Source organism: Rhineura floridana, chromosome 9 (assembly GCF_030035675.1).
Source record: "Rhineura floridana isolate rRhiFlo1 chromosome 9, rRhiFlo1.hap2, whole genome shotgun sequence".
Taxonomy (NCBI): Eukaryota; Metazoa; Chordata; class Lepidosauria; order Squamata; family Rhineuridae; genus Rhineura; species Rhineura floridana.
The window spans coordinates 48,102,910-48,117,628 of NC_084488.1; the positions used below are offsets into that span (position 1 = coordinate 48,102,910).

Sequence of the window (14,719 nt, forward strand, 5' to 3'; positions counted from 1 at the left end):
TGATGTGTGCAGGAGGGTGAACATCAAATAATCACCATTCCTGACCTGGATCCACAAAATACCATTTTCACCTGTCTAGTTATATGACTGGTGGTTCAATATATGTGTATTTTTCTTATTAATGGATATTATGTTGAAGCCCTCCCTACTTTACTAATACTTTAAAGACAACATTTGCTGGCACACACACTGTAGAAGCCATTAGTAGACTAACACATACAGGCTACAGCAGTTAGACTATGTCCTGGTTTCTATGTACAAAAAGGGGGAAAGAGATAGAGATAATGTGTTTGATATATTGCTTCAGTTGATCATTCATTTGACAGCAATGTTAGAGGAAACCTTGCATGATACTTCTTGAGCTAATACAAATTAATCATCATGCCAAAATGTTATTGGCAACTTTCCTAGTTTACTGAATAGGACTAGCTCTCTTAATTGCATTATTGTGAAAACACCTGGATGTGAGAAGCAAGATATTCTCTTAGGGTGTGTTTGCACCATCCAGTTCATGTTAAGGAAGAGGAGAAGGAGGAGCAAGCCATTCTTTTTGCATCACTCCTCCTGGAACGTTCTTCATATACTTTTTATGTGATTCACACCTACAAAAACAGAAGAATTATTTCTGAGTAAGTACTGCTCAGGGCATGGGGTAGATCATCTTATGAGGAGGGTTCCAGTCTTGCTGAAAATGGAGCTTTTCCCAACTAGACTGTCACCTACAGCGGTTTATGGTGTACATATTCTTCACAATGTCTAGTTAGACACTATTACAAACCATCAAGATGAAACAGGATCCTTTTTAATGAGCAGCTTGCTTTAGTGTCACCAAACCCAGAAGTGGAGCATTAACCAATGACTCTATTTGGGATGCAGTGCAAAGTATATCAATTTTTGCTGGACAATGCCAGGAGAGGGAAAGGGAAATGGAGGCTTCCAAAATAATCTTCATTTAAATTTCTCTCCAGCTTTGGGCATTCTGAATTACATTATCTTGTTTCCAAAGGGAAACCAATATATTGGGAATTTTCCATGGAATTCTCTTCTTTTAATTCCAACTTTTGTACTGAGTACTGTTCATGTATGGTTTGCAACAGCTTTATCTTCTGTTCATTCACATCTCCCTCCGGTCACTGATGATGTGCATGTGCACATTAATAAAACACTGAAAAAAAATCCATCTTGATACAATTGTACCTGAGCCAAAGTTATTAGCCAGAACGGACAGAGGGAGCCATCTTTTCCCCAGGGACATTCTGTAACCTGCAGGCTTTCTGCTGACAATAGCCAAGTCGCAGATTCAAGTGACAAGTTGTTGTTGTTGTTAAAAGAAAATAGAGACAAGGAAAACTCTTGACCACCTTGTATTTAAAGGTTAAAAAATGGAAAACTTGCCCACCCTTCAAAACTTTCCAAATACACTCCCCGCTTACATGAAGTGGAATGCAGGGCAGAGCAAACCCATGGAATAATAAAGGGAAAAGGGAATACCTTCATCCTTAGGGAAAGAAATCTGGTACGAACACAGGCTAGAAATCCAGCTGAATTAGCCAGTATCAACAACACCTAGCTTTTTATATAGCACTCCACCTTGTTGTTCTTGCTGTTACTCCTCCTCACTAGCTAATATATAGTAAGCACAAATTTATTTCTGTCAAATAGTGTGGGTGAAGTGCCTTTGCAATAATATGGAGGAACTGTGGTAAATGAATTTTATGATGATTATGTGGGCCTAAGGAACCTTTTAACCTGTTTCTTACTGCTGTAGTTTTTGCCTAGTCTCCTGGAAAGCAAGCAGTTTTCCTAGATGATATATCCAGAGCTGCAGAACCTCTGACTACTCAGGGAGGAACAGAACAACATATTATCTGTATACCTGCCACAGCCTCTTGCTTTCACTCTCAGTACATGTATTTTTTTCCACATTCTGCCTCCCCACAGATGTTATCATCAAAATTAGAGAATGAAATGCAGTATTTCTTCTTAGAAAGGTGCACACCCGCGCATGTGTGTGTGTGTGTAATATATATGTTGTAAAATATGTTCTATTTGGGGACTTTTAGTTTAAAGGCGAGTAAGAAGGAACATGATAGGAGATGTATATAACGATGTAGTATGAAGAAAGGAGAGAGAAGTTTTTCTTCTCTCATAATGAAGCTGAATGTTGAAAGATTCAGGACAAACAAAAGTTCTTCACACAGTGCGTAGTTAAACTATGGAATTCTCTGCCACAATATTAGATACATTTATGAAGGACTAGGCTATTGATGGCTATTAGCCATGATGACTATGTACTACCTACCTCTTGTGTTGAAGGCTGAATGCCACTGAATACCAGTTGCTGGAAATGACAAGCAGAAAAGGTGCTGTTGTGCTCATGTCCTGCTTGTGGACTTCCCATTGGCATCTGGTTGGCCACTGTGAGAACAGGCTGCTGGACTAGATGGGCCTTTGGCATGATCCAGCAGGGCTCTTCTTATGTTCTTAGGTAATCAAGGGGGTCATGTAAGTAAGCAGAGCCAACAGGCATTTTCAGACCTGCTTTTAATGAACAAAGAGCAGTACAATAGGCAGGACAGAGAAAACAGTGACTTACACTTTGCAAAAAGTTCTTGCTTATCCTTACGGATGATGGATCCGGCCTGGTGTGCATCACTAATACTTGGGTGGGTGAGCTGAGTAGAGTAGATCTGACCCAGTTTTGCCCACCTGGTTTCTGATGCGGCATGAACGCAAACTGTTAGTTTGGCAGGGAGGCTGGGACGGTCTCAAGGTGTGTTTGTGGAAGGATCCAGGATGATGGTTCTAGGTGAATTCAGCATTCACACTAATGCAACCATGGGTCTAGATCATCATCATCCCAACACATAGTGTAGGACATATCCTTGACATAGTCTTTGTTCCTGGAGCAGACTGGATTACCTGAATATAGAGTGAGATTGATCAACCCTATTGCCACGGTCTGACCAATTCATGGTAAGATTTGGACTTACAGTATCAGTTTCCCTCCATGGGGGGGGGATTCATTCGGATTGTCCATTCCCAGATACTAATGGATGAGTCTGATTAATTCCTGAATGCTCTGGGGGATTTTTCAGTGAACAGAACTGGTGATCCTGTCAAGGCCCTAGACTCACCATAGAATGGCAAGATGTGGCAAGCCATCAATACAATCACTCCTGAGTGGCCTTTCTATCACTGTAGAGCCCATAATACCCATTGATACTATAGGGAACCATGGCCTCTGAAACAGGCTGGACAATGGCTAGAGTGCAGATGGCACAAGACTTCCTATGAAGCCCAGGAAAGGTCAATATCTTCATTGCAACCTTGAATAGCTGTCCAGCAGAACTTTTCTGCGTTGTTTGTAGTTTGTTAATATTGACTCCATTAAATGGACCCATGGATCCCTTAGACTCTGACAGTGGATCTTTTACTAGGCACTTTGATGATGAAGTTGTGCCTCCTTAGCAATCTCGATGTCATCGTTTTGACAATCAAATGCACTGTCAGATTAGGTTTTGGGGATCATTTTCCACTTAGGGCTTTATAGGTTGATACCAGCACTGTGGAAATTTACACTATTATCCCATAACCCTGCCACCTACTATAATCCACTATCCCTCACTCTGGGCCACTCAAAACCTACCATGTTTAATTCTCTGTCTCTGCGTATATAAGCAGGACATCGTTCCCAAAGCTATCTTTATTTTTTATATAAATATGGCTGCTAACTGTCAGCCAGCCACCTGCACATTCTGATACCATGTATCTAAACAGTTCTTAGTAGAAATCATAGACAGTTCATAGGGCCCCGCTTTACAGCGACTTGCTTTACAGCGACTCGCTAATACAGCGGTCTCAATTAGACGCAATTAGACTAAAGCCCCACTCATACGGTGCTTGTTCCACTTTTACAGCGGTTTTCGGGCATCATGCGCCATTCTATTCAATGGGTTCCGCTTTACAGCGGTTTTTGCTTTACAGCGGGGGTCCAGAACGTAACCTGCCATATGAATGGGGCCCTACTGTATAGTTAATGCTTTACATTTCCTCAAAACAAAACTTTACCTCAGAAATAACCTTAAAAATAATGATTTCTCCACAAGCACTTTGAACTGTGGCCAGAAACACAGTTCAAAGTTTAGTATCCCTGTCTTAAAGTTTAGTATCCCTGTCTTAAAACTTGCATAATAGGTTTGGTAAAATGTTTCTTGTTTAAATGGGCTGAGTGACTGATCATAGGGATAAAGTCAGGAGAGATAAATATAAACAAGTAAAATGATACAGATACATCTTGTTCTGCCAGGCCCTCCTAAGGTTACTAAAGTTGAAAGAAATTTGGATCTCTGCCAGTTACTGTATATATTGTTTCCCCTTTGCCAAGTGATATCAATTCTTAGAGTGCTAAAGAATCCCAACTTCTCACTGAAAGTACTGACGAACACCAACATAAAGACAGCATATTTCCAGTATATGAAATATGATAGTCTTGTTTTTTTGATACAGGAATAGTGGCAGAAACAAAAACACAATTATCTAAATTGGATTAAAATCAAGTTAATATACCAGTCATGAGCCAGAGAATGAGTAAATTACTTTAGTGTTCAGCAGCAGCTTAAAGTAATCAATGTGACTTAAGTTAATATCATTAAATTCTGGTCTCTTTACAAATGATAGATGTTTGCCAAAAGGATGGAAGGCATGTCAGATAATTGTCAGTAAATGACATAACTATAGATTTTCAAGCTATCTATAATACATCTTGTCAGTCAATGGAACCTTGGCCTCATTTTCACACCAATTATTAAATGTTGGAAAGGAGTGGATTTTTCTATACCCAGAGAGGCAATCCTTGTCAATATTAATCTTTTAGCCTTTTTAAATATTCAAATGAGCATGTATAGTTGGGAGCATAGAACATACTGCTGTCCCCAGCATGTGTTATTTTGAAATTACTGTTGTTCAGCACTTGTCGCAGTGAAGCCTCACACTGATTAATCTCTGCTGTAAACCTTTTCAAATATTTATCTATGTACAGCTGCTGCAGTGACATTTTGGCAGATGCAGAATCTATCCTGAGTATAAGTAATTATATTCAGGTCAATGTCTGAAGTAAATCTACATATGTATACCTGTAATAAACTTTAAAATATACATTGAAACAAATGTACAAAAGTCTGGAAGGAGTCTGCTACCATGTCTCCTCTGCCTATGTACATTCATTTCTCCATGTGATAAGTGGCATATGGAGTATCCCGTTTCCAGGGAAACTAAACAGTTTCCAGTCTTTTTCATTTATCAGCTTGGCTTGGATTAACCTTGCATAGAGACAGGCTTAGGCAGTGGTGGTTGGTGCCATTTAGACTGGTAGGGCAGAGGGCAGGGAGTCCAAACAGTAGGTGGGATGAGAGCCAGTGAGATGCCCTATTTTTGTCTCTATCCTCTTCCCTGATGAGTTCTACAACACTGAGATGGAGCAGGAGGAATCCATCAAGCAGTGCCACTCTCTGGATTGGTTGGAAGTAAAAAGGCAGGTAGGTGGGGGCTGCCTAGACAGATGCAGATTGGTGAGGCATTCCCCCACTTGGTGTAATGGATCAGCCTCCACTGGGCTTATGACTGGAAAGAACCTCTCAGATGTCGGGAGGCTATATAAATAAGAGACTGAGAACTCAGAACCAAGATGCCTGAAGATTAGATTCAGAGTAGGCAATGGGCTGGAAAAGAAGCTATAGAGTTGGGGGGGTTGGTATGGATATCTGTAATTCTGGGTCTGTAGAGATAAAGTAATCTGTTGTACTAGTCAAACCAGTTCCTTTATTAGGGTAATGGGTTGTGGCCAAGTCTGTCAAGTATCCAAACTACATATCTAAAGACTTGGTAAAGAACAGATGTGTTGTTATGGGAACGAGTGGGGTGATGTTCCTTCAGGAGGGTAGTCCTCCCCCCTTACATGGCTATGGCCAAGAGGCAGCCTGTGTGTTTAGTCAGTCTGATGTGGAGCCAGGAGCTGGGAAGAGACAGAGAAGCCTGACTGCTCTCTCTGTCTGAATCCCAACCCATGGCTTTGTGGTGCTTCCCTAGAAACCTAATGGCGAAGCAAGGAGTATAATTGCTGTGAGTCCCTCCATCCTATGCTCGGGTTGTACATATCTGTAAATAAAACTATATATCCTAAAGACACCACAGACTCCACCAACCTTCTTTCCAAGGAAACCAAATCCTGCGTAAGCGCTGGAACCCCTGGAAATCTCTCGTTGCTTGAAGATTGGGGTATGCACAGCAGAGTGTAACTAGGCAAATTAATGTAGGATAAGGTTATCAATGGCTACTAGTCAAGATGGCTACAGAAGGTGCCCTAATCCAGGACTGAGAGTCAGGATGGAGCCAACACGAAACAGTTGGTCTAGTGGGGAATGAAGCTACTAGTTCAACCCTTGGACACTACAATACCATCCTAATTATACAGACAGGGGATGTGGCTGACAGCATCCTAGAGGTCAGCAATAGGTTTAGATCTAGGAAGAGAATGCCCAATCCATCCCTGTTAAAGGGTCCTTTCTTTTTCCTCTTCAGAGGGAGGGCAAGGCAGGAACTACCACAGTGGTTGAGATGCTAGGATCTGTAGACCAGTGGGACTTACCTGGAACAGTAGGGAGGAAAGGTGGCAATGCTCCCACCAGTTCACAAGGAACATCTCTGGTGATAGACACTGGGCAGCTCATCTCAGGGAAACCTTGCTCCCTCCCACACCACTGAAGCTTGGTAAACATCTCCAGGCTTTTCATTTCTCTGCCCAAGAGACGTAACTGTGCAGGCTTCTTTACTTCAGCCTATTTACCTTTTTGTTTAAACTTACCTTTGTTGTGTATTGAACATGAGGTACCAAATAAACACAGAAGAAATAATTCTGTATAGTAACTCCCAGGCCACACCTTCTGGCCCTTTCTTAAAGTGAGAAAGGCAGTTTCAGGGCTCAGGCACAACATGAGAAGTGAACAGCTATATGCTACCTGCAAAATCAGTGGCATCAACCCTGTAAATAGTTGCTGGGGAACTAGTGGGTTAGGGTTATTGCTCTCATTTCTTGTTTTTGGGCTTCCCATAGGCATCTGTTTGAAACCATGTCCTATACTAGATACTAGTATACTAGATAGGCCTTTGGTCCTTTTAAGGGTAGGTGGACGAGGGAGAATGTGTGTGTGTGTGTTTATTAAACAGACAGGAAACTGAGGCAAGGTGTTAACAGGAAATTCTGAAGAATCTTCACAGTAAGGTCAGAGGGTGGGGGGGAGAACTGGATTGTGATGTTGTTCTGTCCAAAAGTTGGCCAATATATGAATCTGCTGTTATATTCTAGTATATGTGAATAAATCCATTGTTGGTACCACATAGTGAAAAAGACTGGAATAAAATAATCTACTGTTACTTCACCTACATTTGCAAAACTCTTCATCTTGTATAACCTTTTCTAGGAAATGTTCAATTATCTTCTGTCCTTTTTCTGCTGTGCAATAAAAACATGCATACCTTGCCAACAGGGATTTAATGTTCTAAGATTTTCTCTGTATACATATATCCACAAATCAGAAGCCACCAGTCTTCAGTTCCTCAATACTATAATTTAAATGAATGGCATTGCTGAGCATAAAAAATATATGACAGTTTTTTGGATGCAAGTATTTGTCTGCGAAAAATCAAGTCATTCAGGGGAGGACTTAGTTTTCTGTGGAAATACAAACACCTTCATTATGTCAGTAAGAGTTCTTTATTTATTTGACTTCTTACCTGCCCTTTACCATAAAGCCCCAGGATTACATAAAGTATTGGATTACAACAATAATTACAACTTTTAAAAAAAGTTACAACCATAAAATAAATAAATAAATAAAAACAATTAAAAATAGTTCCATATGTAAAAACAATAAAATTTTAAAAAACAATTACATATATAAAAACAATTTAAAATAGTTCCAGTACCAATACAGACTGGTGCTGAATGATTGCCTTGCCTTCTGAGACCAGTGTATTATTTTTAGCACAATACTATCTTCAGGATATTATTTTCTTTGGTCCAGTACAGTGTATTATTGAACTGGAGTTTGAATATCATCATTTTACCCATACGCTACAGTTTTTCCATATTAGTATTTTATTTACTAGTTATTATTAACAACTTTATTGTTATTGTTTTTAGCCAACGGCCATTACAATATAAAAAAATACAAAAGGACGCATTGTAAAACATTTATGAAACATTAAATTTTAATCTGATAAAACCCTGAAACTACGAAAGAGAGTAACAAGAATTTGCTATGTTTGTTTAGATTAGGAGCACACTCAATTGAGCTCCCCTTAGCTTTTAACGCTGATGTGTTTCAGGGACACCATTCTGATCTTTGTTGTGGCTAATGCAAACAAGGCTACTCTATAAGTGACAGATTTATCTGTATCTGCCAGCAGCCATGTGATCTTAAGCTCATCTGGTTGGCTTTCTAAAGAAGTCTGAAAAGGAAGAATGAACTTGGCCCTCGGTGAGTTATATAAAGAGTAGTATAGGATATAATGCTCCATACCTTCAATTTGCCCTGATCCACATATACACAGGCAATCTTTGGATAGGTTTTTGTGCATCTACCAGCCAGATATTCAGTGGGCAACAGCTGAAATCTGAGCTGAGTGAAAGCACACCTTACAGGGAAAAAAGTTAATTCCCGCAAATAAGTAGCCCTTTCGTGGTCTGATTTGATTTTAGCATACCAAATGGCAGACTTACAATTCTTTATATATTCAAGATCTTTTTGAGCATCTTTGCCAAAAACTAAATCCTGGATCTTACGTTCGAATGCATCCTGCATTGTCATAGCTGAGGAGATCAAATAACTCAGCATCAGGCATCTGCAGTATTGTACCCAACCTTCTTGGTTCTGTAGTTCCAAGAAGCAAAGCGTGGAGACTGAACTATAAATTGTAACCTCCCCCCTTTCCTAATCTCTCTAACTACAATCCAGCTCAACCTGAATAAAAACAACACTCAGGAACCATGACGAATTGATTCTTGTACCAGCAGAGATGGAAAACTTAAAAGAACCAGAAGCTTTGATAAGGGTGATAATTTGTTGCCTCCAGTTGTTCATGCTCTGGTAACTTCTATGCTGGATTACTGTAATGCGCTCTACGTAGGGCTGCCCTTGAAGACAGTTCGGAAGCTTCAGCTAGTGCAAAACGCAGCAGCCAGACTGCTGACAAGGACCAGCCAGTCAGCACATATAACACCTGTTCTGGCCCATTTGCACTGGCTACCTATTTGTTTCTGAGCCAGATTCAAGGTGCTGGTTTTGACCTATAAAGCCTTACACGGCGTGGGACCGCAATATCTTGTGGAACGCCTCTCCTGCTATGAACCTACCCGGTCACTTCGCTCAGCATCTAAGGCCCTCCTCCGGGTACCAACCCATCGAGAAGCCCGGAGGACAGTTACTCGATCTAGGGCCTTTTCTGTAGTGGCCCCCGAACTGTGGAACAGCCTCCCCGAAGAAGTACGCCTGGCGCCTATGCTTCTATCTTTTCGGCGCCAGGTTAAGACCTGGCTATGCTCCCAGGCATTTTAAGCGTTTATGTTATAATTTAATTTTTTATTTTTTATTTTTTTCTTTAGTTGCTGCTTGTGTTTATTGTTTGTTGTCTGATTTTATTGTTGATATTTTGTATTTTAACCTTTTTGTACACCGCCCAGAGAGCCACTCGCTATGGGCGGTCTATAAATGAAACAAATAAATAAATAAAATAAAAATAAAACAAAGTAGAATGGATAAGTATTTCCGGCCTATGCAAACACCTGACTCTGGCCCCGAGAAATGGAATCATTTTGACCCCCTATGTGCGGAAGTGATTGACCATAAATCTGAGGTGAAGGACAGAAAGGCAAGTAGTGTGTTTTCTCCTTCTCCTTTACCATCTGAACAGAAACTGACACCTGGGAAAGTTGGTCTGCTGGTGGAACAATCACTACTGATCATCCGGACAGTCCAATCCATCTATGAATGACTGGATAACATTACAGAGAAGCTGGATTGCCTCTTTAATAGGAACTTTCACACACCTGCACCTTTTAATACTCATCATCAGAAATGGCAGGGGGAGACTAAGCGTGCATTTTATAATAATCCACCAAAGGACAAAGAAATAAGAACTCCTATTTCTTCAACCAGCTTGATATTGAGACGATGAGAAGTTATGGTTCACTTATTCCCATATAAGGGACCTCTGCCCAATTGGGGTCTGGTTTTTTTGGGCTAAAAGACATCTGACACTACTACTAGGGTTACCCTCAGGCTTTATAGATTTAAAATCAATTAGGAGTCTTTTTAACAACGCACACTAGGAAAATTCTTCTAATTTTCAGTTCTCGAAGAATCCCAGCAATGTTTATGAGAAAGAAAGATCCCTGCTGCCCTTTAAAAAGGAGGATACAGGGAGGGAATATTTTTCTCCTCCTTCAACTAGGTTCACTACAAATTTGGATGGCCGTGAGGACCCAATTCGGAGGGATGGTTCAATTAGTATCCCTATTAGAGACATAACAGCAGTGGAAGACAATCTTGAGGTTCCCATGCAAGTGACAGATTTGAGCAAACCAGCCCATAAGGTCTTAGTCACAGACAAGCAGGATTGGACTGAGCCAGCAGAGGAGGATCTGATAACTGATTTTCATAAACTCCCTGATAAGGAACAATACAAGATTATGAATAAATTAGAAAAGTTACAGGACAAGTTAAGCCAAATACAGAGAGGCAATCAACAAAATACAGGAAGTACAGCTGCAAATCAGTCTTCTCATTTTAAAGTATTGTTACCTAGATTTGTAGACAAAAGAAAAGATGGATCAGGAATAGCCCAATCTACAGATGGAGAACTGCCCAACTAAGTTGTCCCCACTCCAACACCAGATCGGAAGGACCTCCTGCAGACAAATGGTGAGATAGAGACTAGAGACCCTCCTGAGAGCCATAGAGTATACCTCAGGTCAATATGCACAAGTAAGCGAGGGACGTCCTATAGATACTTGGAATCACATGAACTGGGTAGTCTCACCCCAAACCAGCAACAAACACTGAATGGGGGTTGGCACAGGTACATGACTCCAGTCCAGATACATAATGGTAGTGTTTTTTTTAGACACTGCAGGTCTCTTAACCAAGATAGGTTAATAGCAAAACATTCAGAACATTTATTATGTATTCTTTAATGGAACATGACAGGCTGGTTAAATAAGTTTATGGACTCTGAATTTATCCCTTATATGCAAACTTTTGATTTGTTGTGCCTTCAAGAAACTTGGCTCATGGATGTTCCACCTCCACCTCCAAGGTTTTAAAATAGTGGCTCTTCCAGGTGTGGAAGTGGAGGTCTGACTGTACGACACACATTCGGATATATGGGACTTAACATTAACAAATAATGGATATATTCAGACTATATTAGCAAACATTTCTAGAGTTAATCCAGTCATTTGCGTGATCGTATATATGCTTCCCAAACCCATGAATCAACACGGCAAAGAAGTCTGGCAGGAGTTAGAACAAGTGTTACAACGTATTGAGGAAGTAATCCCTAGAGCAGATGTTAAGCAGTGTGGGGATTTTAATGCCTGAATTGGTAGAAATAGTGAACAAATTCATAAAATCCTTGCCTTAGATGAGAAGAATGATAATGTAAGTATCTCAGACAGACATTCACAGGATAGCTTCATTAATAGAAATGGACAAACACTTTATAATATTGTATGCAAGCATCAGCTACAGTGCTTAAATGGTGGGCCATTGGATAGGTCATTTGGCCATTATACTTACTTAACCCAGAAGGGGGATAGCGCAGTTGGTTATGTCTTTATGTCACATAACATCTATTCAAAGGTACAATCATTCCATTTAGAGGAACGGGTGGAGAGTGATCATTTTTCATTGGTTAAAGCTTTTTTTAAAAAATGTTTTTAATGTTGTTTTGTTTTAATGTATTTTAAGGTCTGTTTTCGAGATGTTTTAAAGTGTTTTTAGCGTTTCTGTTTGCTGCCCTGGGCTCCTGCTGGGAGGAAGGGCAGGATATAAATCATATAATAAATAAATAAATAGTGGTAGGTAATATTAAGAGCAGTAAACTCACAATTTTTCACCCTACTTAGGGTACTTATATTGGGGAAAGGCGAATTAGATGGTCATTAACTGTGGCAGATGAAATAAGGCAAACTTTGGGGAATCAGACCATGATGAAGCTGAGAGGAGAACTCATAAATAAGGAAGGCAATGCTATTAGCATATATCAGGCCTTGATAGAAAACCTAAGGCCCGTTTTGGTAAAATCTGCGCACCATAAGTTGAAACCTTATACACAATCTTGGTTTGATGCAGAATGCAGAAATAGCAAACAGATTTTGGTAAAAGCAGCTAGATCTCTAAGGACAAATAAATCTGATGAGCAAATTAGGAGTTTTTAATACACAGACATGCTTACAAGAACCTCTTTAGAGGGAAAAAGAAGGATTACATTTATCAAAGTTTGGAAAGATCTTGGGCAAGCTATTATTAGTAAGAATGAAAAATACTTCTGGGATCTTGTAGCACGTGGTCTCAGAAAATTAAACCAGCAGTGGAGGGTCAAATCCTATTGGCAGGTAATGTTAAAGGCGATCCTTTTTGACACTACTGTCCCAGCAGCAGCGCCCTCTTCCAAATGAAAAAGCTTTGCACAACTGCCTTATATTTATAACTGCCAATTATGGACAGGGATAGCCTGGCCATACTGATCCATAACTTCCCTTGTAACCTCCTGTTTGAATTACTGCAGTGTGTTATATTTGGGATGGCTCTCAAAGAGAGTTCAGAAGCTTTAATTAGTTTTTTAAAAAGAACTGCAAATTGCTGCAGAAATGTGTAGAATTGAATTTAAGATCTGAAGAATGAGAAATTGAGAGAACCAAAATTGACAGAATATTCCATCCCCCATCTGAGGTGTGACAATCATTCACAAGGGACAGGAATTCTTGGAAGTGGCACCCTGGTTATGGAATGCCCTCCCCAAAGAGGTTCAGCTGCTACCATCACAGCTATCATGTAAGTGCCAGGGGGGGATTACATAGGAATTCATACTGGCATATAGGTAATCCTGTATGTGTCTACTCACAAGTAAGCCCTACTGAATTCCCAGATATATGTGTTGAACTGCAGCCTTAATCAAGTAAGGAGTTATCACTGTTGTTTAAGATTTTATTTACTGCTTTTATCTTTGTGTTTTACTGTATCCTGGCTTTTATGTTGTATACCACCCTGAAATCTAATAAGATGGAGAACATTATGTAAATATTTTAATTAGATGGGTAGATATAAATATTGAAGAATATGGATGTTTAAACTTTGTCGTAGAGCCAAGTATTAATCTCCAGATTATTATCAAATCAATTATATCAATGAAATATGTACTCATGATTGACAGTTGTAACTAGCTGTAGTAGAACTTCAATTAACAAACAGCATCATAGAACTGCCTTCCTTGGTGGCTTTACTTATGCTGCTGCTGCTGCAGATGTGTTGGTACATGCCACTTGGTGTGCTACTTTGGGCAGGATGCTTGAGAAGCTGGTGGCAGTCTAGTTTCAAGCATGTTTGGAGGAAACTGATTACTTGGCTCAGCTGGAGTCTGACTTCAGGCCTGGCCATGGCACTGAAACAGCCTTGGTGGCCCTGGCTGATGACATTTGACAGGAGAGAGAGACAGGCAGAATGTGATCCTGTTCGTTTTCTTGATCTCTCAGTGGCTTTCAATACTGTTGACCATGGTATCCTTCTAGAGCACCACAGGGATGTGAGGGTTGGGGGCATTGTGCTTTATTGGTTCCACTCATACCTGTACAGTCGCTTCCAAAAAGCAGCTATGGAAGGCTTTTGTTCGGCACCATGAGAACTGTCCTGTTGTGTTGCATCTTCTTCCCCCATGCGGTTTAACATCTATATGAAGCCACTGGGAGCAGTCACCATGAGATTTATAATGAGGTGCCCTTAATATGCTGATGGCATCCAGTTCTACCTCTCCATTCCATCTGAATCAGCAGAAGCAGCTGAGGTGTTGAACTGGTGCTTAGAGGCGGTGATGGACTGGGCCAATAAATTGAGTCTGAATCCTGAGGTGCTATGTGTCCAGAGTTCTCATTTCCAGGAGGTAGGGAGACATCCTATTCTGGATGGGGTTGCACTCCCCTGGAAGGAGCAGGTTCACAGTTTTGGGCCACTCCTCGATCCAACACTGTCATTGGAGGCTAAGGTAGCCTCAATAGCTAGCAGTGCCTTTTTCCAGCTCTGGCTGTTTCACCAGTTTCAGTCCCTTTTAGACAGAGAAGACTTGGCCACAGTACTCCATGCTCTCTCTGGTAACTTCCAGATGGGATTATTGCAATGCACCCTACACAGAGCTGCCCTTGAAGATGTCTCAGAAACTTCAGCTGGCCAAAAAGCAGCAGCCAAATTACATATAACCCGTTTTAAAACAGCTGCATTGGTCACCAGTTTGTTTCTAGGTCCAATTAAAGGAGTTCATGGTAGTGTTTAAAGTCCTAAATGACTTAGGCCCCAAATATCTGAAAGTCTGCCTCCTTCCCTACAAGACTCTCTCAGGTGTTAAGATCAGCAGAGGGGGCCGTTTGGTAGTTCCACCCAGAGCTTGGAAA

At 40.6% G+C, this 14,719-nt stretch overlaps 1 long non-coding RNA gene across 1 annotated transcript in view; it reads left to right on the top strand.

The window, feature by feature from the left end:
* Positions 1-558: 558 nt before the first annotated feature.
* LOC133364193 (uncharacterized) overlaps positions 559-14,719 on the top strand; it is a 28,822-nt gene continuing 14,661 nt past the window's right edge. Inside the window, exon 1 of the long non-coding RNA XR_009757873.1 lies at positions 559-629. This is a non-coding gene — a long non-coding RNA (uncharacterized LOC133364193). The remainder of the gene's footprint in view (positions 630-14,719) is intronic.